Below are 21,477 nucleotides of genomic sequence, written 5' to 3'. Positions count from 1 at the left end.
ATTTCAAACAGATAGTCCAGGAAAAGCATGTAATAAATCGATGAAATGCAATGAAAAAATTCATTTTTTTTGCTAGATTTTCCTTTGTACTTTAATATGATTTATTTACTGGGCTTGGCTGAATGTTAGAATATGTTTTTTAAGCGCTGATGTATGCAATCTGCAGCTCTGGACACAAGGCTTCCAAGACTTGCTTTCCCACTCCATATGAGCACCAGGACTGAAATAGCAGCAGTGGATTTACAAAATCCTGATATTCCAGGCAACAAAGTAAGTCTTTTCCTTGCTCCTCAGGGAAATGCAGGGGGATTAAAAGGAAGATAATTGACCATGTTCTTACTAGGCTGGCAAGCATGAATCTCTGGAATGGGATCAGATCTTGGTTGTCAAAGTTTCAGTGAACCTGTACAATACTCCAAAGCTACGCAGCTGTGTCTAGGAAGAATAGTGCAATATGAAACGGTTTCTCAAAACAAAAAACCCAAACTTTAAAATCAGGGTCCAATGTAAATCCAACAGGTTTCTGTTGGGTGGTACATGGGCGATAAAACTGGCCCTGTTACATTAACAGTTAGTGGATTGGTCATTTTAAAACAGCTATCACAATCTGAAATGAAGCATGGTCCATTGCTAGTCAATCCTAAAATAGTTAATACTGTGCAATTCATGCAAAATTAGAATCTTGATTTGGCTAATGCATTCAGTTACATCATTATCACCCATTACAGAATGGAAATTGTTTTTAAAAAAAGCAATCTAGCATCACACAAATCTAAACTGATTATTACACAGGATTTCAGTCATACCCACTCATTTCTAGCTAGATACAGAGCAGCAAACAGCTTCCATGCCCTCAACAGTGTTTTGAAATCGACAAGAACATTGAAGCAGCTTGTTAGCATAGTGATATAACATATTCATTATATGCCAGCTGAAGTATTGCAAAGTTTGGATCTGTTGTCTTGAAGATAGATTGATTCTACATAGGATTCATTACAATTCTAGCCTGCATTGTCCCTGCTTTCAAGCTAAGTAAAGAGCTATTTCCCCAGCAACTACAGAACGATTCATTTCCGTTCTTTCACAATACACATCATCATTACCTCAGTGCCAAAACAACCTTCTGATGGAAAGCCCTTCTAAATGATAAATTGTACATTCAAGAAGTGTAGTTTAGAAAACTACTACATTCCAAAACTGTTCTCTCTTGTATTCCTGACCTGTATGTGTCAATTGGAACTGAGGAGTTCCAATTTTAGTAACTATTTTACTACTGGGTATATGTGTCTGTTATGCAAATACTTTCAATAACAGCACACAGATAACTCGTACATTCAGCTGCAACCAACTAATCAGGTATGTTTGCATTCCCTATTTATGTCCACCCACAGTCACGGGGAATGTACATACAACTTAAAATCATACTTTTCTGCGTGTATTTGCCAATTTTTTTAAAAGTAACCAAAATTGTTCAATGTATCATAATCAAAAAACTTGCCCAAACATATGTATAGCCATACTTAAAACTAGCACAAGCATTTCTGAATACCAACTACTGCAATCAAACATTTATGCAGCTGCACACGCAATTGAGGCTGTAGAAGTGCTGAATACCATCCTCTGATTAAACTGTGCTCTTTCAGATTTCATGAATACACATACACCCCAAGATGAATTACCAAAATCTAATTAAAAATTTATAAATCCCCTGCTATTTAAGGCTTTCTATAGAGTCTACAAATGCTGATAAAATAGAGGTTCATCAACATTTTCATTAGGGATTATATTATTCAAATGTCTAAAAATAAGTAAACCCCTAAAAAGTACTTAAGTTATTTATTTGAATCTTTATTAGTCTCTAATATAAGAACACCATTCCACACATTTGGTTCCCCTGACAGCCTGGCAGTCTTTTGAGGAAAGTAATAAAAGATAGTAATACCTAGCTCTTACAGAGTGTTTTCACTCATAGATCTTACAGTTCTTTACAAAAGAACTAAGTCTCTTTATAGTCTTTAGTTTCACCAAGTGAGAATCCAATCTATGCATGTGTATCCACAATTTGTATGTAAAAGAGGTGCATTAGCCATGCAAATTATTATTATTATCTTAGAGATAGCTCAGTTTAAAAATACACCTTCTCTGCTTTATTGCACTCTTTAGAATTTGTTTCCTGAGGACTGGAAGAAATGGTGAATGTTTGAGTGTCTAAGGACTGTGAAATGTACCACATGATGCATTCACACTCCTGAGGCTTATGAAAGTCAGTAGAAGTCATATGTCATATGTCCATTATCATTCCGTGGTGCCAGGTAAGAAAACAACATGAGTCTCTCTTGCCCACAGTACAGAAATAATAATTAATCCCCTTTACTGGATTCATTGTTGAAAAATTTCAGCATCTTTTTAGTTCATAACTAATTTCTATACTCAGAGACCCTGCAAGTGAGATCTATCCATTAAAGAAGAAATACAATCAAGATAAAGCAACATTTTTTTGAAATGTGGCCAAATTAGCTTCATGGAATAGAAAACAAATGCTTCAAAAAGGACAAGATGTTCAGTAGTTGTCAAGCAGTATTTCAACTTTTAAGAGAAAAAGCAAATGCACTTTGGGTCCTAGTCTATTGTTACTTATCTGTATGTTTGCCTTATGCTTGCCTTGTCTCATTCAAACATATACAGAGCTTGAAATACATCTCCATCTGCTGAGAACTACATCATGTTGAAATGATGCTGTGCTTTCATGACTGAATGAACTAATTCAGACCTCAGCTAAAGACCATCCTAATTACACAGGAACGTCTAACTCCAAGTTTCTTCAACCACGTTAGACTGATTCAACTCCTCTCATTTAAGAGAGGGTATGACAGTCGTGAAATTTCCTTGGTCTCAGATTAGGCTGAGGGTCACAGTGTATCAGACAAGTCAGTTACTCTGGTATGCAGCTGTACTTTCCTCCACAACAACTCTGATAACAGAAGAGCCCTTCCTTCATGTAACAAATTATTAATTAGTAGAGAGCAAACATGTCTTACAAATAGAGAAAAATCCAAGACCTAGCTTTCCTCTAGTGTTTACCAGTACCAACACAGGGGGATGACCAATTCCCACAGAAACTTTCTGAGCCTACCTTCCATGAAGTGAATCGTGCAAGTGATGCCCATGACACTACCTGATATTTGCTATCTGTTTTTCTTATTAAGAATACAAACTATTTTACATCCTTAAAATCCCTTCCTTCTTGGCTAAAGGCCTCAAAAAACGTGCACACATATGGTTACCTTATCAGGGAGGCAATTGTTACATCTGAAGTGTTTTTCTTATGAATCCAATGCAAGGTTTTGAGCAGTGATATTCTGTTCATGAATTTCTAATGCAAGTCATGCCTCCATAAACATACCCTGGTTGCTGTCAAGCGACTCATGTTCCCTACTTTGAGATAACTTTGTATCTTTGCCATCTTCCCCATGTTCCCTTCCTTCACAGCATCTCCTGCTTCTCTACCCTCAGAAACTCCCAACCAATCCTGTAATGTCCTACCATCACTCACACTGCTGCCCTCTCCCTTTTACAATAGCAAAGACCAAACTTTTCTGTCTTTTCCCTCTTTTGTTGTACCTCCTTGTCAATTTATTTTTGCCTGCCCCCTCTTTTCAATTACTCTTTCCTCGTCAGTGTCCCAAAATGCAGTAAAGGCCCTACTGCACATGAGATGACTGCACACAGGCAGATGAGAGGCACCACAGCCTGCCCATTGGGGTTGATCTCTTCCACTGGGAAGCTGTTCTGTGAGAGATCATGGACACCTCAGCTGTTCAGTGGCCAGTCAGTCAGCAAGAGCCTGTGTCCTGGATGGTCAGACATTTGGTTGTGCTCTTTCCTGTCAGGCCTCAGGGGCAGCAAATCATGCAGGCTGCCCCTCAATTGTTGTTATGCCAAAGAAACTGTCCTGCAAAGCATGTGCTGCACAAGTCTTTCCCAGAGCTTCTCACACAGTAACTAAGTGACATATCAGTATTTCTAGGTTTTCACACAGCCTCACCTGTGGCGTTCATAATGTTTTTGCATTTCAGCTCCCCTTCTGCCACAATCATATGTGACATGTTATGTTCCATTTTAAAATATGTACATATGTCCTAACTTTACTTGAGAATTTCAAATAGGATCTTTGCAAAGCTACAGAACATATGTTTGCTTCTACTAATTGATATAAACTGTTTTCCTTTTTAGAGAGCCCTGTTCAAAATAATTGGATCTAAACCAGAAAATAAACTGTTTCAAAGTGGAATGGATGACAACACTGTGCTGATTGATCGGCTCATTACCGGCGTGGGAGCTGGAGGGAATCTAATGGTGTCCGTTCTGCTCCGTCAAGATGTGACTCCAAAAGCATGATGCTTAGTTCCCCTGCCTGCCCAAACAGCAATGTGTGCCTACCTATTCTGAAGGCTTGTTCTCCGATTGTAGCATTTTTGTATATGTGATGAAAATTGAGTCCACATTCAAAGGGTTAAAAAACTTGTATGTATCAACATAAGAGTAAGATTATGCTACCAAGAAATGTTAACACTTAGAAAAATATGGATGAAAATTGACTTGCACAGACAAATATGCTTTACAGACAGTTAAATAACACTGCATGGCGTGGTTGGAAAGCACAGGTCACTAAATGTAGCAATACTGAATGAATAAATAGCTAGAAGAAATGAACAAAGTCTTGGTAAGTTGTCAAAATCTCCACTTGAAACAGACTACCTGTTCTTTTGTGCAATAAGTCCTTGTAAACCAAGTACTTATTAAATTAATCCTCCATTCCCATGCCTGCAGCTTCATCCCATCTTCTAAAGCAGGAGCAGCACTGGGACGGACAGTGGCATTAGACATGGAGGGCTGTGCCACATACCCCTGTGCTTCAGTTCCCAGCATTATCAAGCACCTGAATCACCAAAAGGGCCGTATGGATTTGCCATAACAAAACAAAACTTCAGGAGAATGGAAGGATATATAAGTCATTGACAATTTCCAACCACGCCCCAAAAAGGAAATCAAAAGTATTTCTCCGTAACAATTATGTTCTTAAAAATGGGATGATCTTTCCAGGGATAAAACATACTCTCACATGGGACCCTGTAGCACTTCTGCGGCACCACCCAAATCTTGACAAGAGGCCACCTAGCTGTATAAAAATTGCAGTCATCAAGGCTGACAAAGACCCAGTCATACAGCAGGAGCTATAGGAAACTTTAAAGGTGTATTAACACAAATGGGTTTTTCAGCTTGGGTTCCAGAAAAAATGGTTACAGCACGAGCAGTAATGCAACACGGTAAAGAAACAGACTCACAGAAACGAACATTTTACACATTTGTAGCTTTTATACAACTAAAATACCATGATAATCAGACAGTAGATTTTAAAAAGGAAGAGTGAAAAAATAATCCTGAAAGGTGACACAGATACCAGAGATGGCAGAACCAAATCAGCATACCTCATTTCCCTCATGAAGTGTCTTGCTCCCTCCTTACTCAGATGCTACAAATAACACGATTTGAGAATTTATTTTACACTCAACATGTACAGCCACCCCAAAGCCAAGGATTAAGCCAAGAGTAGGAAGTATCTGTGCAGAATCTTTTCCTTCATCTGCTACTCCCAAAGCCACAGAGTAAAACCAGAACAAAAATCAAGCAAATCAATTACATGCACAAATTTTCATTTACAAGGCACTATTTCAGGTTTTTTCACCTGTTGGTACTTTTCAAATACTGCGATTCGCTTTATTTTTTCAGCTAGTGAGTACTTAAACTACCACCATTCATGCTAGCAAAGTAACAGAAATTAACTTTTTCACCTACAAATCCCATCCCCTCAAAAGATAAGTATTACTGATATAAGTAGGATTGCCTAAAAATACAGTGGAAGAGAAATATGTATGAAAGTGGTAAAGAACACAGTCTGATGAACGATCACAAGATTTCAAGTGTGCCCAACACAGGAGCTGAGATTTTCACACATATGGAAATAAGAGAGAAAAATGTTTTCCTGGTGATATCACCTCCAATCCTCACATGGAAATGAACATAGAAATTACACTTTTCTATGGATGATTTTGCTTGGAGTAGGAGGAGTGTTTTAGGGTAAATAGCAAACCATAGTTTGCCTACCTTTCAGTAAATGCATGAGAGCGTATTTCCATTGGACACATAATATATCCTAAACAACAGAACAACGAGGAATGTGTCTTGTTTTTTCAACTCAAATATTTTCACAGGCAAGAAGAAAGTACAGAAGAAGAGTAATTTACAATAGCCTGGAAGCTGTTCATTTGAAAGGCGAAGAAGAAAAATGTGTCTGAAATGCAGTGGATCATCATCTAAAGTGGAAAAAATAGGCAACACACATTGATTTTCTCTTTGGAATCCTTGCAAGCCAAAGGTTTGCCAGATTAATTAGCAACCATGTTAACTAAGGAGCCAGGTCACAGCATCATCATGATGGAAGACTTTTCAAATCCTTTTTAAATTTATGACCTTGTTGTTTTTGGTCCATACTTCTCAAGCAGACTGGAATCTAGCAGATTTCAGATCTCATGGCATTTTACTCTGGTTCAATCCAATTTAATTGATTTTGCACTGATTTCAGAGATATTTGACACTCAGAAAGATGCCTTAAGAATAAGCAAGTTCCTACAACCTTCATCAAAGACCTGAAAAAAGAAAACTGAGACTAAGTCTTTCCTAAGGGGTGAGAACCATCTCTGCTCATTTTTCTTCACTTTAGGTCCCTTATTTTGGTTTGTGCTTACCCAGTTATCACATGGATTCCAGCACACAGCATTTAACATCAATCACAGCACATCCTGCCTCTCGTGGTACAGACAACAAGGGAATGGGAAGAAACACTGCCTACATGCTGAGCACCAGGGAAATGTGGCATGGAACTGGAAGCAATGTGGAGGGATATGAGTTGCTGCACTAGAGTAAGTAGTGACGCAGTGTCATTATGAACTAGGCCTCATTAATTCCAATGCTGATAAAAAAATTGTTTTGCTGTCATTTTTAACCATAACATAGACATTACTGCAAAAAACCCCAAGAATATTGAACAGTACATTAATAAGAGTATTCAAAATGCATTGCTATCAATGCAAAATTTTCATATAATCCATCTTATTCACAGCAGCCACCTATCCTGTCTGAAGAGAGCATGCAAAGTGCTTTAAAAGAAGTAGGCTTTTGTCCTATTCTGCCTCGAAAAAGAAGTTTGAAAGAATTTGATTAACCTGGGAGACGCAGCCTAATTCCATCCAGTCCAGATGGAATTGTCTGAGGCTTTTCCTCATATGGAAGTATTTTTAATTAAAAGAAAACCAACTCATTTGTTCCCCATCTTACTAGTTTGAATTCTTCTTTAATTAAGGATTAATGCATGAAAAGATTAAATAAATTATATTCAAATGAAGATGTATTAACCAACAGAATTAATGTTCTCATTGTCTGGGGGTAGAAGAGTGGGAAGAACCCTCTGATACATAAAATTTAAACCTGGCACCAGGTTTAAACCTGGCACCTGGCATCTATGCATGCTTGTGGGCATTTCATTAAAAATATCCCTGGAGGGCTGCTGAATAACTTCTAACTTAAACAAGTAAACTCAAATGGTGACATGGGCTTCTCTAGATCTCTCATTAGTAGAACCTCAGAGTGTCCAGGCACAACAGACTCAGCATTAATGTCAGTTGCAAAGTAATGCTCGTAGTATTCAGAGATACACGAGTCAAGCCATGTACCAGAAGACTACTAAGAAGTTAATTTTGTGGAAGGTACTTAATCTGGAATTGAAACACAGCTACGTTGTCAGGCTGCCAATGAGAAAGTGTACCTAATGAAAAAGAGAAAGAATACAAGGACAAGAGTGCAGTAATAGCAATACAGGTGTTCAAATAGATGTGGGCTTCAATGCCCCACCTAAAAATCTGATCTCTCTTGGCTTCAATTTCTGAACTTAGTGCTCCCAAGATAAATAATTTTCAGATGACAGTAAGTCCATGTAGGACAGGAATATATCCGGCCTTTAATAAGGAAGCTCGAAGCATTCACTGGGAGGGACAAGGTAAAGGAACGGTACTGCCACAAGTGGTTGGCTCTCCTGGAGAAATACGGCATGGTGTGGTTACTCTTCCTAAGCAGGGGCAGGGGACGATAGCAATGACAGAACTGGCTGGCTACTTTAAAAACACCTAACAGTGTCCCTGTTCCCACCCTAGGAAGGTCTGGGTTACCATGAGAATCAGTCAGTCCCATCTTCTTCAGTACAAGAAAACACTGTCAGGCTGAGAAAAAGTACAGTACATCAGATCAGCGACATGTAATGAGCTGAGAAAATTCTGAAAGCAAAATAAAAGCAAAAGCATCCCCAAGAATGCTTCAGGAAAGTTAATGGATTGACAAAAAGAATAAATTTGAGACTTGTAATCAAGGTACAGATGGTTGAAAAGGTTCTATCTTAAACAAAGATTGTATTGCCTGACCCAGACATTAAGAAGTTCTGCAACAAGTTTCTGTACAATGGAGAGGGGCCTTCTATTGGTTTCCTCTTTTCATTTGACCCTTTGTAAGAGCCATTCAGGGCCTGTCATTGAATGTAAAATGCAATTCTAAGCACAAAGCTTTGACTAAATGAGCAGATGGTGACCTTATCCCTGATTGTTAGTTCACCAGGCCTTATGCATCCGGCTTTCACATTAAAATTCAATCAAGATGACCATACAGATGTAGAACAAAGTGGTTTCAAACTGCCACAAAGCAAACAAGCAATGTGTCAAAACTGGGCAGGTTTGAACGGCTGAAAACAAAATAGCTTGTGGCTTGTTCTTAATAAGCTTGTTCAAATGTCAGAACTAAAGAAAAATTCTCTCTAGCTGTTATATATATATATATAACAGTAGCAATATCACATTCTCAGTTTATACAAACATACATTTCTTCTTATTCACTCTGGCATTCTTCAAATAATTGTTATTAAGCTTTGTATTGCTTATTACGTCCTGCAAATCCTGAAGACAACAAAATTTTCCATCTTTAGCTTTTAAGAATTAATCTTTTGACAAAATAATCAAAACAAATTTAAAAGAGAAAAACAGCTACCTGGCCATAAGGTCCACTAGCTAGGGCAGATGCAAGGTGAGCTGGCAAGAGCACTACACACCTTATGAGATCAGGTCAGTCTGAGCACAGAGAAGTGCAGTCACTCTACAACAGAGTTCACAAAAACGTACAATTCTTGGATGGTACGGTGCTACATTACACCTCTGCAAAATCTTCATCTTCCACAAGAAACAAGTTCATATCCTCCATCCTGTTTATCAGAACATACACACACATCCATACACATATTTCCCACTTGGGAGTCCCAAGAGAGGAGCAGATGGAATCCAGATCTGCTTCCTTGCCAAACACCGGAGACAGACAAGTAGGTATTTCTGGCAGAAGCACTGCATGGTGTACAAATAACCATCACCAAGTACCTTCACATTCTGATCATAGACAGGCTAGCAATGCAAAAAAATCTTGGAAAAGTGGATAAATGATTAAGAGAAGCAATGGAAATGAAACAGATGATAGCTATATATGACACGTAGGCCAAACTGATGGTACAAAAGAGCCCCATAAATCAGCCAACATACTTTAAAAATGTCACGCTTTTGCAAAAAAGTGCAACCATAGTTCTGGTTTTCCTAAAGGCTAACTACCTACAAGACAGGTAAAATAATTATTCCGGGCTCTTTAGCGCTGCTAAGACCTCAGCTGGAATGTAATATCAGCTCCATCCAAAAAAGTATCAAGAAACACAAGAAAAATATGGAGAGAAGGGAGAGGAGAACAAGAATGACCAGAACGAAGACCTACTACAAAAAACTGAAAATAATTTTCTTCAGTCTTAGGAGACCAAAGGGAAATGTGGTAAGAGCTTTTAAATCTGTGGAGGGAATGGATGGGCCTATTCTAACAGCAAGCAAAGTGAAACAAGTGGACAGGTCACGAAGTGGACAATGGGATGGTTGTTAAGTACTGGCCAAGCAAACATATTGCAAAGCATAGTTATTCCAGTTTGGAACTCAGGGAATGTTCTGATGGTCTCTCAGTGTACCTTCTGGCCCTATCTGTCTAGGAAACCACAACTAGAGAGTCACTGGGTCAGTTTACTTTCAATTAATATCTCATGAACCCACCACAATGTTACTTAAAATGAAGAGTTTGGGGTTTTTTCCTCCCCTCCCTCTAGGTTTTTTTTATGCTTGGTTAACCTAATTTTTGAACCAGTGTTAAGTACATGGCTTAAAGAGCTGGGCTTTTAATTTCTCTTTTCTTTAATTCAAATGTTATACTCGCACAATCCCTACCATGGACACCAATAAACTCTATGTGAACCGCTTTACCAGTATGACAAACCATCTCTCCACTGGAGAAGAGCTATTGAAATGTCAAGTAACATGATACCCATCCTGCTGCATCAGCACCATGTGCCGATTTGATGTAATAATCTGTGTGTGTAAACAACTCGGTCTTTGGAAAGTATGAGAGTCCCAAGAAGGTACGTGTGACCTTTGAACAGGAGAAGGCTTTTATGGTTTCATCCAGAGCCACATAACATTGCCCAGAGAATTCCAAACCATCCTCTCTTAACTCAGCCAATGAATCAGAGTGTTTCACATCACAGCTGCCGCACATATAGTTCGCACACATTCTTTTTTTTGGTATTTTGAAATATCACCCGTACAGAGATTAAATGTGAGAACTGCACACAGCAAAAAAAAAATATCCAATAGCCACAAACTACTCTCCAGACCTCTGGATGTAAACTGAATACTTCCACAGACAACATGCATGTGGTGACCACAGCTGAAGATCTGATTCACAATACTTGAGCTAAAATGGCTCAAATAGGCTTATAATTATGTTTCGTGATTTAGAGAGATCTTAATATGTGAAAATCTTTCATGTCTGCTCTGATAGGTAGCTGAAGTTTTTCATAAACAAATACATTTCATTTATTTATGATAAGTGCAATAGGTCAAATACAGAGATTCAATACCCATAAAACGGGGAAATACTCTTGAGTCTAGAAATTTTAAGGTAAGATAGATTTTTTGAACTGTCCTTCTATTAAATGCTGCCTTGGAGAAGTCTAAGAAGGCATAATCATTAACCCCAAATAAATCGACCATGGTATGATGTACATCATATAATATAATGCGATAGTATTGAAATTCTGAAGACACAAAAGACCAAATATTTAAATTTTAAGATTTTCCACTTAAAAGGTAGCCTGTAAACCTGAGAAGTCCACTAAACAATGAGAAAAAGGATTAAGACTCACTGGTATTCACGGATCTGCAGAAAACATCCAGCTAAAATATACCAATAAAAATGTAACAAATATTGATACAAAGATTTCTTTGGTATGAGTGTTTTATTAATTTCAAGGTTGTTTAGCTAAATATCCTGCTTATCTCTCCCTCTGCTGGATGCTCCTGTGAGTCCCCTAAGCTTCCTACCTTTAATTCATAATTTACATAGAAATAAATAGAAATTCATGAAACCTACTCACATTTTGAAAAAAAAAAAAAAAAAATCCTCACTCATGCATTCCTTCCTTTAAACTTCTTTTCATCTCCTTCTTCCATATCTATTATCACTCAGGTTACAAACAAAAGAATTAAGCCATAACTGAGATCGCATTCCCATACTCCACATCAGTAAAACTCCCTCCTGTCACAGCCTCCAGAAGGATTGTGATTTTCAGTGAGTTCTCTGGCACTATTCACTAGGAGGTTCAAAAGGATCTTCTTTCTCCTCCTCCACAGCATATTACACTAGACACATGTACACAACCTTTTAAAGTGCTTTCTAAAAGCATATTGGAATATTAAATTTTACAGCTCTAGATTTGTAGGAGCTTGTATGTATTTTGTGGAAGAACCTGGCAAAAGAAGGATAGATGCTGATCCTCTTCCTTTGGTTATTAATTTCCCCCACAGCATTTTTTCCTACTTTGTTCCAAACAGGTTTGATTTTGGATTTTGCTTTCAAGGGGTGTTCAAGTGGACTCTAAGTATAAAAGACCACATGAATTAAAGTGAACAAAATTTACTTGTTCACAGGCTAAAAAAAAAGTGAAACTGCTCCTGTATTCAAGACAAATCCACAACAAACCTCAGCTGAATTTAATAGCTCTGTAAAAAATAACGGAACTCAAATAATATTCACTACTATGTTTCCTAAAATTACATATGCATATTCAATTTGTTCTTCTGGACTTCTACTGTGACACAGAACTGCATAATTCAATTTCCCCTACAAATCCATCTATTGACAGGGAAAGTTCAGTTCAGCAACTGCTACTTAGATATTCACAACCAGAGTCTTCCAACCTTTTCAAAAACACATGCATAAATTGAGATTCCTAAAAGGATACCAGGGATTCTCATGGGCATGCGGAGTGTTCCCTGATTTCAGCAGGCTTTTCTAAGTACTTAGAACATTTAATACACAATTTCACACAGGGACTCAAGATCCTCTGTTGGAAATGATACAACATTCCCAGTTAATTTTTAATTAGTGTTAATTAGTTGTATGCAGGGCCCACTTTTGGCCAGCATGAGTTAAGTTTCTTCACAGACATTTATTGTTACTTTGATCATTAAATCATCCAAATCTTAAGTTTGCTAAAACTAACCCTGACAAGCTTCAATAAACAAAACCAAAGGGATTTGAAGATTGGGCATCTGGGATTTTAAATTTATGGCCCTTCAAGGACATTGGAGTAACCAGCAGATACAGAGGAGATTAAGGCCTGGAAAGCTTCCCCCATCTGAGGAAGAGACAAGGACTAAAGAATGTGGACCAGATCAGCATGAAGAGTGAGAAATCAATAACCAGCAGGGGCCAGAACCCTAACTAATGAAGAGAGTTATGCAATAGAACCAATAAACATTCATTTCTCTGTTTGCTAAAAATGTATAGATAAGTGAAAAGGTTTTGTTTTGGGGTCTGTGTGGAGGCCACAACTTTGCCAGTTACACACACACACACCCCCCTCTTGGCCAAGAATAAAGTACTGTCTTACTTCCTAACACTAAAAAGGCAGAGTCTTATTTAGCCCAAATATTTCAGAGGATTTTGGTAACAGCTCCATATACCAAAACATCCAAATTTGCCTATTCTCCCAACTTAACAGCTATTTGCCTATTCTCCCAACTTAACAGCTTTCCCTAGGTCAAAGTTGACTGAAACTCTCATTCAAATTTATTAATACAAAGCAAGGAGTTTGATGTTTTACATAGTTCTGTTCCATCCTGCTGCAGGATGATAGGACACGTGAATATATATGCTTACCCATAACTTATATATGTACCCTCAACCCACATCTGAAGAGGAAGGACTTCTGGTACTGCAAATTATTTTAAGTGCTTTTTAACCTTTCCTGGTATTGACATAATTTCCTTTGGGAGTGGAACAGACCCTGTCATAAGTTACAGCTTCTATTCAGCACAGTAGATCTCATCTAGTCTGGCAGAGATTCTTCTCTGGCAATTAATTTCATGTTTTATTCATCCCAGAATTCTTTAAAGCTCCAAATCAAAATGCCACTTTGTGCATTGCTAACCACATTATGAGCACCCAGTATTACAAACAAAGGTGCTTTCTGCATAGCAATCAGATTGCCTCTTTTCAGAGAAAATGAATCTAGCTCTGTATTTATCTCACTAATTGCACTCACAGCATTACAAATTATCACCCGACTCCTATTTACATTATTCAAAACTCAATCCCTGTAAGTTACTAAACCAAAAGTGAGCCAGACATTTCCTCCTGAGACCCACACACACTGAGAAAACACATTGTTTGAACTGTTGATATATATGAACTAGATTTATCAGGAAAAAAGTTTAGATACCATAATTGATAAGAGAATAATCACCTGAGAGCATGTGTGTGCTGCATATGCACTGCTTAGGAGAAAAGAGGACAGCTGACCCAGCAGATTGCTGAATTTATGTCCCTCCGATAATTAAAAAAGTGAAGAGCCAGCATCTTACCTGAGTTCAGTTAAATTCAAGAGATAATGTAACATCCAAATGGAAAGCAGTGAGTGCTTTCACAGCTTCCCCCCCAGATGCCCTAAAGGCTCAAGTAAGTTTACAGGTAAGGTTAGTCACTTTTCATTGTTCCACTGCACGACTGAAAACCAAAAATCTTCCATAAAGAACTACATAAATATGTGTCCCAACTAGCTGGAAAATTGCATTGCACAAAGAGTTACAATTCAGGGGCCAGAATCTGGTGTTCTTATTTAGGCCCAGCTCTCACTGATGTCAATGTGTTCTTTTGCTTGAAGCTGTACTGGGTAAAACCAGAGAGACTGAACCCCCAGTTGAAATGCTGGACTTCAGAAAGTAGTGGGGGTCATGGTGGCAACTGACTGTATAAAAACCAACGGGCAAGCTACAGTAGAAAAGAACGTAATTTTTCTATGCGGCAGAAGCTGCTGTATGAGACCACTAATTTAGAGGTAAATATTCTCACTGCAGTTTGATTCTTGTATGAACTACTGAATTTTTGTGATCATTAATCTACCAAATTCCAGGTTTTCCTTTTCAAAAATTTTTAGGAAATTCTCATAAACAATGAATGATAGACTGTACCATGTAAATATGATTCAGTCTATCTTTAGGAAAATGATCTAAACTTATCACCAGCTGAAGGAAGATGTTCCCCTTCTTTCCTTAACAATGTTCATGTGTATTTCATAGATATAACATATATATCAGGTTAAGACTGTATTCAAAAAGCACAAAATGCCAACAAAAAAGGTTTTTCACTTTACATTTCCTTCTATTGCCCTACTTCATTTTATTTATAGTATTTATTTGACAGCCTGATGGCCAAATGCCTATATTTGTTAATTACACTCCTCATTTATCCTGAGCAATATAGGGTTTTTTTCTGGTAATGTGAGGAGGAGATATATACACTATGGTCCATAAAAGCACCTCAGTTTACTACTGCCATCATACAGGTAAATGTGTACCTTAGCAGGGATCCCATTTTGTCTGCTCAGATGATGGTGTCCACCTAGAGGCCCCTCTTGTCTGTATTATCTGGTGCTGCGCTAAGAGGGGAGGGTGGAAAATGTCAAATTTCTGTCTTTTTTCAGGAATTTCCACCACCTCCGCTTTTGCTGAACTTTGCTTCAGATGAGGTCACTTCTTTTGGGCAGGTTTCCTCTCAACAATGCCATTAGCAAACAAAGACAGATTTACAGTAAAACACTTACTGTAATGCTACGTGTTGTCTCATCTGATTGGTTTACAAAATATGAGGAAAAAATCTTTAACAAGTATCACTAACAATGTCAGTGAAAGTTAAACCGTCCTAAACAAGTCTGCTAGAAAGTAGAAAAGAGGCATACAGCCTTTCCTGTTCATCCACCTCATCATATTTGTCATTTCAATGTATACTTTAATAAAGATACCAAAAGGCATGTTCAGTGACCATCTTTTACTTGCAAAAGGAAAAATTTAATACTGCAGCAAATCCCTGGCTCTAAAGCTTATTTTCACATATTACAGGTAAGACATCACTGAATCAGAAGAGCTATAGTTTTTATTATTCCTCAACTATTTCCATTTGGAATTATACAGAACAGAGACATGTGCTTCCTCTTATTATTTTAGTATCATTTGCTTCCTCATGCTTTTACAGCCTCACATACAGGCCCATGACTGTCCCTTTCACCTGCCAAATGCAGACCAGAAATCCCTCAAATCCATCTGTGCAATGACAAATCCCTCATCAGGTTCAGCTAGTAATAAATCAGATTTAATAACAATTTAGAAATTATTTTTACTGTAACTTCCTCATGAATCTTGCTTATCATCTTCTCCCATCACAGAGAGAGAATAATACAGGATTCAAGATCTGACATGCAAATAAGGTGAATTTTGGTGGGAGAGTCTGGTATCTTCTATTCTGAGATGTAAACTTTGTCCTAAAAAAAAATCACCTTGTAGGCTTACATTACAGTTTCACTACGACAAATAACATGTATAATACAATGGGTGCAGTAGAAGTAAACAACAGATATTATGCTGTTACTAAAATACAAAACTCGCTTGTATCAGCATAACAAAGCTCATGAGAAGTAAGAGAGGAAAGCCAGATGTGGGGAGAAATGCACACATTACTACTATCCCACCTCCTGGGCCTGCTGCTGCTGTATGCTTTGTCTTCCCAGACACTCATCCAGCAAAATTTTATTTCCTCTTTGCCTCTCCCACCAAGCTTCCACTTCCACTCCCTGGTACAATATATGGTACCAGAAGCTTATGTCACAGTCCTTTGGGTAGACAGTCTTCTATTCTCAGAGGCTAAACAGAAAAACACTAAGCAGTCACTAACAGCAGTGATGTCCATTCCTTTGACTGCAGCAGGAATCACAGGATAAATCATATTTGAATAAACCATACTCAGTAGATTTATAATCCTGGCGATCTACTAGACTGCTAAGTACTGCTGGGTGAGTGAAATATGAAACTGCATAAGGTTTCACTTGACATCACATATGTAATGTGATGACTTATTTTCCTCTCTCAAGGTAAGATCTCTTCTTCCTTTCACAGTTAAGTTCCAGCTAGCTTAAAAAACTGGATCACTTTATAAGGATATATTCACCCTGTGTCACTTGAAAACAAATCATGGTCTCCAGAGAAGGAGTAGAAAAGGAAAAGGATTTCTCCCTTCCTTTCCCAGTCACTATGAGCCTCAAACAGTTTTCATGTGTCATATGGCCAAACTGCAGTTGCTTGGAGAAACACAGGGGTTTGTAAAGGTCCATGAAAATAGACATGTGTAAAGGGATGAAAATATGATAGAAAAATATTTTATAGTTAATGTCTATGAAAACCTAGTCAATGGTCTTCCAAACAAGGAACGGAAGGAACATCATATGGTTTAATAACATTTGCTCACCGAATAAATTGAAGTTACTGCTGTGTTGGAGATGAGGAATGAAGCAGTTGTAGAGAATTACCTCTTTACTTAAAACATTCATACAAGTTACAGTATTTTGAACCCTTACCAAAATCCTTGTGGAACTACAAGCAGCCATCAGGGCATTCCAGAATCTTCACTGAATGATCAAAGAATCCCCTGCTGAAAATGCAAGGGAGAAAAATGGTCTGTAGACAATTCTGTCTCACTTGCTGCAAATATTCTGTCTGCAATTCTCCTTCTCTGGAAGGCAAAGTAGGAGGAATCTTCCCCCTGATGTTAGTGTGAATTTAGCTTGTGTGTTTGTGTCTCCATGGAGACAATGTAAACACATCTGTTTTCTTTTTGCGCTTCTGATGGAAGCATTCCACACAGAATTCATCGTTGCAGAGAACAAAAACATTATCTTGAGGCAGAAATAGAGATAATTCCTCACACAATGAAAAAGGAAACCTGGTTTAGTTCATTTCCATCAATGATCAGTGTCACCAGAAGAGCAGAGCAGTGGAGTTTACAGTCATATCTTAAAGCTCAGGGTTTGCATATCTTGATACTTGAATAATAAAATAATGTTAAGAAAACAGTTGATGTTAAACTCATGTTACAAGGGTAGAAAAAGAAATATAAATGCAGAATACTCAAAGCCATCAGGAGAAATGCAATATTCCACACTTCTGAAATGTCAGTATGACATTATAATGCTGCCAGATCTGTTATACATTGTTGCCCTTCGTGCAGTCTCTAAATCTTAGTAATTCCCAAGACCTGGCAACAAAGCTACCTTATCTGTAACTTTATTTTACGTTTCCCCTAACATCTATGCACTGCCAGTTAACGAAAGAAGAAAACACATTGCACTGCAGTGGTGTCAGTTATTTGTTCCTTTTGTTAAAGATGTTTCAAGAACTGGCGAAAGAAAACAAGTTTAAGCAGGGTTCATTGTTTCAATAGCTGAATGTCCATTCAGCGCCTGAAGCATGCTAAGCAGTCATAAGAATGTCCCATGCTCCTTGTTAATCCACTAATGTAATGGAACAAACCACTTGCAAGCATCACTGTCTGCAAAAGGGGAAAATATTAAATAAAGATTTCCTACCAGAATTTTAGTGGTTTTCACAAAATCAAATCATTAATCTTAGAAAATCCACATTTATCACAACACGCAACCTTCAATACGCATTCCTAATATTCCAGCATCTTATCAATCATTCTCGCTTGTGAAATCTTTAGCCTGCAAAATGAAATAGGCCCATGATTTTTGGTTGTGGCCATGAGCCCAGAAATAAGTTCTTTCTGTAAAGTACCCTCTCTTAAATAGAAGCAATTACTCTTTGCCACACAAAATCCTCACAACAGTAAAGAAACAGAAACAACGTTTTAAAGATATACTGGAAATTTCAAATACCAAAACTTTTTGTTATGGACTAGTAAAGTACTAATAGTTTCCCTGGTGAGTCCTATCATCTTAGGAGCCCCTGGCTCTTCTCTGTAAAACTTCCAGTGTGCTGCAGCATAGCCAGCAGATCTCTGAGTCATGTATTAATAGACTGGGCCCATCTATTTCTTCCAATGTTGCAGCCTGTGGCCGGAAGGAAAAGGTGACCTGTGCTCCCGATTCCCTCCCCAACTGTCTCAAGGCCCTGAAGACACTTTTGATTGACTCTGGACTGTGCATTGTGATTTCATCGCCACCCACAAGGAAAAGCAGTAACAGGCAATAGTCGAGGGCCATACCACATCAGGAAGCTTCCTAGTGATGTCCTTAACCTAGGCTTGGGGAAGCAGCAGACAGAGGCGGGTCTGGCATTTAGACTCTCTATTCCCCTTAGAAGGGAAATACCCACCTACAACTATAACCTACCTTTCTTTAGACCAAGTCACGGAGTTCGGCCCTTCCGCCCCTGGCAACACCTCTGGTGTAGATGGGCCACCACCACATCATGCACCGACCGGCCTCGCACATCCAGAGCTTCAATGTCTCGAAGTCTCATCCTGGTCCTTGCAGAGGACAAGGCTCTGCACTGAGGCGACACCTCAGCCCAGTTAATTCTCGCCAGTGAAGAAGACGCCGCTCTGCGCTGAGGGGACAACGCCCCAGCCCGCCGCCCCCTCAGCCTCCCGCGCGCAGCCCGCACGCGCGCCGCACGCTGCCCTTTAAACAACGCGGGGCTCGCGGGCGGCTCTCGCGAGAGCTGCCGGCCTGAGGGGGAGCTGCGCGCTCTCCCCTCCGGGGTGACGTGGCTTTCCAGTCAATTATCTTTCAATACTTTCAATATTTATTTTATAACAGTATCTGCTACCCCGCCCGAAAAACATTCTGCAGGAAGAGGTATTAGCATTCATATCGCGATTTAATTTGTTTAATTGCCAGCTAGTTAGGCGGGATATCCCCGCTGCAGCGCAAGTGTTCTCTGGAAGGACAGTTCAGATGATTAAAGCTGGAACCATTTCAGTCATTTCACAGCTCCTTCAGCTGGGCCGTGATTTTTTATGCCTTTCAGAATACTTTGGCGAAGGAATTTAATGACATGGCCAAACTTAGAGTGAAAAGGGGCACAGTCCACATCTTAGGCAAATTACAATTAAAAAAAAAAAAAATATGTAAAAGGAGTATGATATTACGGTAGAAGAAGCAGGCAACAGGTGAAAATCAGGACAAAAAGGGCTCCTAAGGAGGGCTGGCTTTTGGGTAGCACAAACAGAAAGGTATAAAGGAAAAGAGAACCCTGGAATAAATTGCCCACACATACACCTACTCTGTGACTGAACTGCAAGTAGCTTGATGGTTCTTTCATTTTCCTCTCTTCATATTTTGCAGAAACATATTTGTCACATATAAATCAGGATTTAATATATGTGGCTATTCCAGTGAAATGTGTGATTTTTCAGTTGAAGAGTAGCATGGCATAACATTACACCAATCAAGAATAGCATAAATAGTGAAGAAAAGATTGATTAATTCCAGTAACTAATGCTTCTGCTGTGTGCCCCAAGAGTTCCAAGTCAATGCAGAAATGTTGCTGAGATGGAGGATCTTCTGTAAGCTTAGAATTACTTCTGATGGTACAACATTCTGTGTTACAAGCATGTGATACAGTCAATGATGTACCTGTGGCACAGTTCACAGATAGAAGCAGTACAAAACCACCTAGGGACTAAGTCTTGCTTAGCTCTGAAGCACTGCTGCATTAAGAGACAAATACTAAAGGACTGGTATATGTCCTCAACAGAGATTGCAGTAAGAGTATATATATAAAGTTACATCCGGTTATATATATGTATTAACTTTTGAAAAATGTTCCTCTGTCAAACAGTGAAAATATTTAAAGTGGGATCCACAGGGGGGGTGGTGTTCTAATCTCAAGTTAAAAAATATTTTCTATTGTCAGTATGGATAATAAGAGTAGAGGATAATTATAATATCTGCCTGTGACATATCCTTTAGAGGCCCTGCAAACATTTCGGAGCTGAGAATTCAAAATTATCTTGACAGGTTGGAGAGAATCTAAAATGAACAAAGTTAAATTCAATAAAGGTAAGTGTAAAATGCTCTACACTTAGGAAAGACAAATGAAATGCATAAAAGCAAAATGGCGACCATCTGGTAAGGCAGGATTTCAGCATAAAAGCATTTAAAGCTTATGGTGAATTAATAACATGATGCTCAAACACAAAAGACTGATCTCATTCTGGGAGGCCTTGCTACAGGAGTCATATGTAAGATACAGATGCAATCTATTGCACTTCATGTGAGAAATGAGGATAGTGTTTCCAGGCTGGGGAACCAGATAGTAAAAAAGTAGAAGAATCAGAGAGATTCTAGAAGTGTAGTAACAGCAAGGGACATGGACACAACTGGCAGAGAAACTAAATATGGGACAGTCTAGAATGTCCTGTTACACAGAGTGTCGAGAGTTATGTAAAAGGGGCCCCTGAAAAAGATGTTTCACAGTAGAAATTAATCCAATATAAGGACAGAAAATCAGGAGATCTTTATCCAGACCAACAGAGCAAAAATTAGCCATGCATCTAAAAGGTTACTAACTTTAACTCAATGCAAAAACTAATTGAACTTCAGGAAAAGGCAGTCAATATTTTCCCTCATTAAAAGTATAAAAATAAAACTGTCCATAAAGAAGGAACAACTCCTACACTTTGTAAAGCCTTTTCAGTACATACTGCAATATTTTCAGAGGGGAGGCAGTTTAATAGAAGAGAATGAGGTACCCCTAAAGTGCTAGTAATCAAGAAGAATGTGACTGTGTATTTGATGATTCCAAGGTTAGCATTATCCAACATTTTCTGACATGTTCTTTCCTTGTTGTGATTTAGAGAATGGCTTTGCCCTCATTGCTGTGGTTAACATTTCTTCAGTCTGAGTGACATCAGCCTCTAACTTTTTATGTTGACTTTTAAACAGGA

The 21,477-nt window shown here is 38.5% G+C and overlaps 1 long non-coding RNA gene across 2 annotated transcripts in view; it reads right to left on the bottom strand.

The window, feature by feature from the left end:
• The window catches only part of LOC121672025, a 47,057-nt gene extending 27,889 nt beyond the window's left edge, over positions 1-19,168 (bottom strand). For both annotated transcript variants that reach the window (XR_006018727.1, XR_006018728.1), the window contains exons 1-3: positions 18,917-19,168; positions 17,144-17,217; positions 15,914-16,054 (exon numbers count right to left, since the gene is read on the bottom strand). This is a non-coding gene — a long non-coding RNA (uncharacterized LOC121672025). The remainder of the gene's footprint in view (positions 1-15,913; positions 16,055-17,143; positions 17,218-18,916) is intronic.
• Between the last annotated feature and the right edge of the window lie 2,309 nt (positions 19,169-21,477).

The sequence above is a fragment of the Corvus kubaryi genome, unplaced genomic scaffold (genome assembly GCF_017639235.1).
Source record: "Corvus kubaryi isolate FWS band 111438036 unplaced genomic scaffold, C.kubaryi_AGA036_p1.0 134, whole genome shotgun sequence".
NCBI classification, from domain to species: domain Eukaryota; kingdom Metazoa; phylum Chordata; class Aves; order Passeriformes; family Corvidae; genus Corvus; species Corvus kubaryi.
This window is presented reverse-complemented; position numbering and strand designations above follow the sequence as displayed.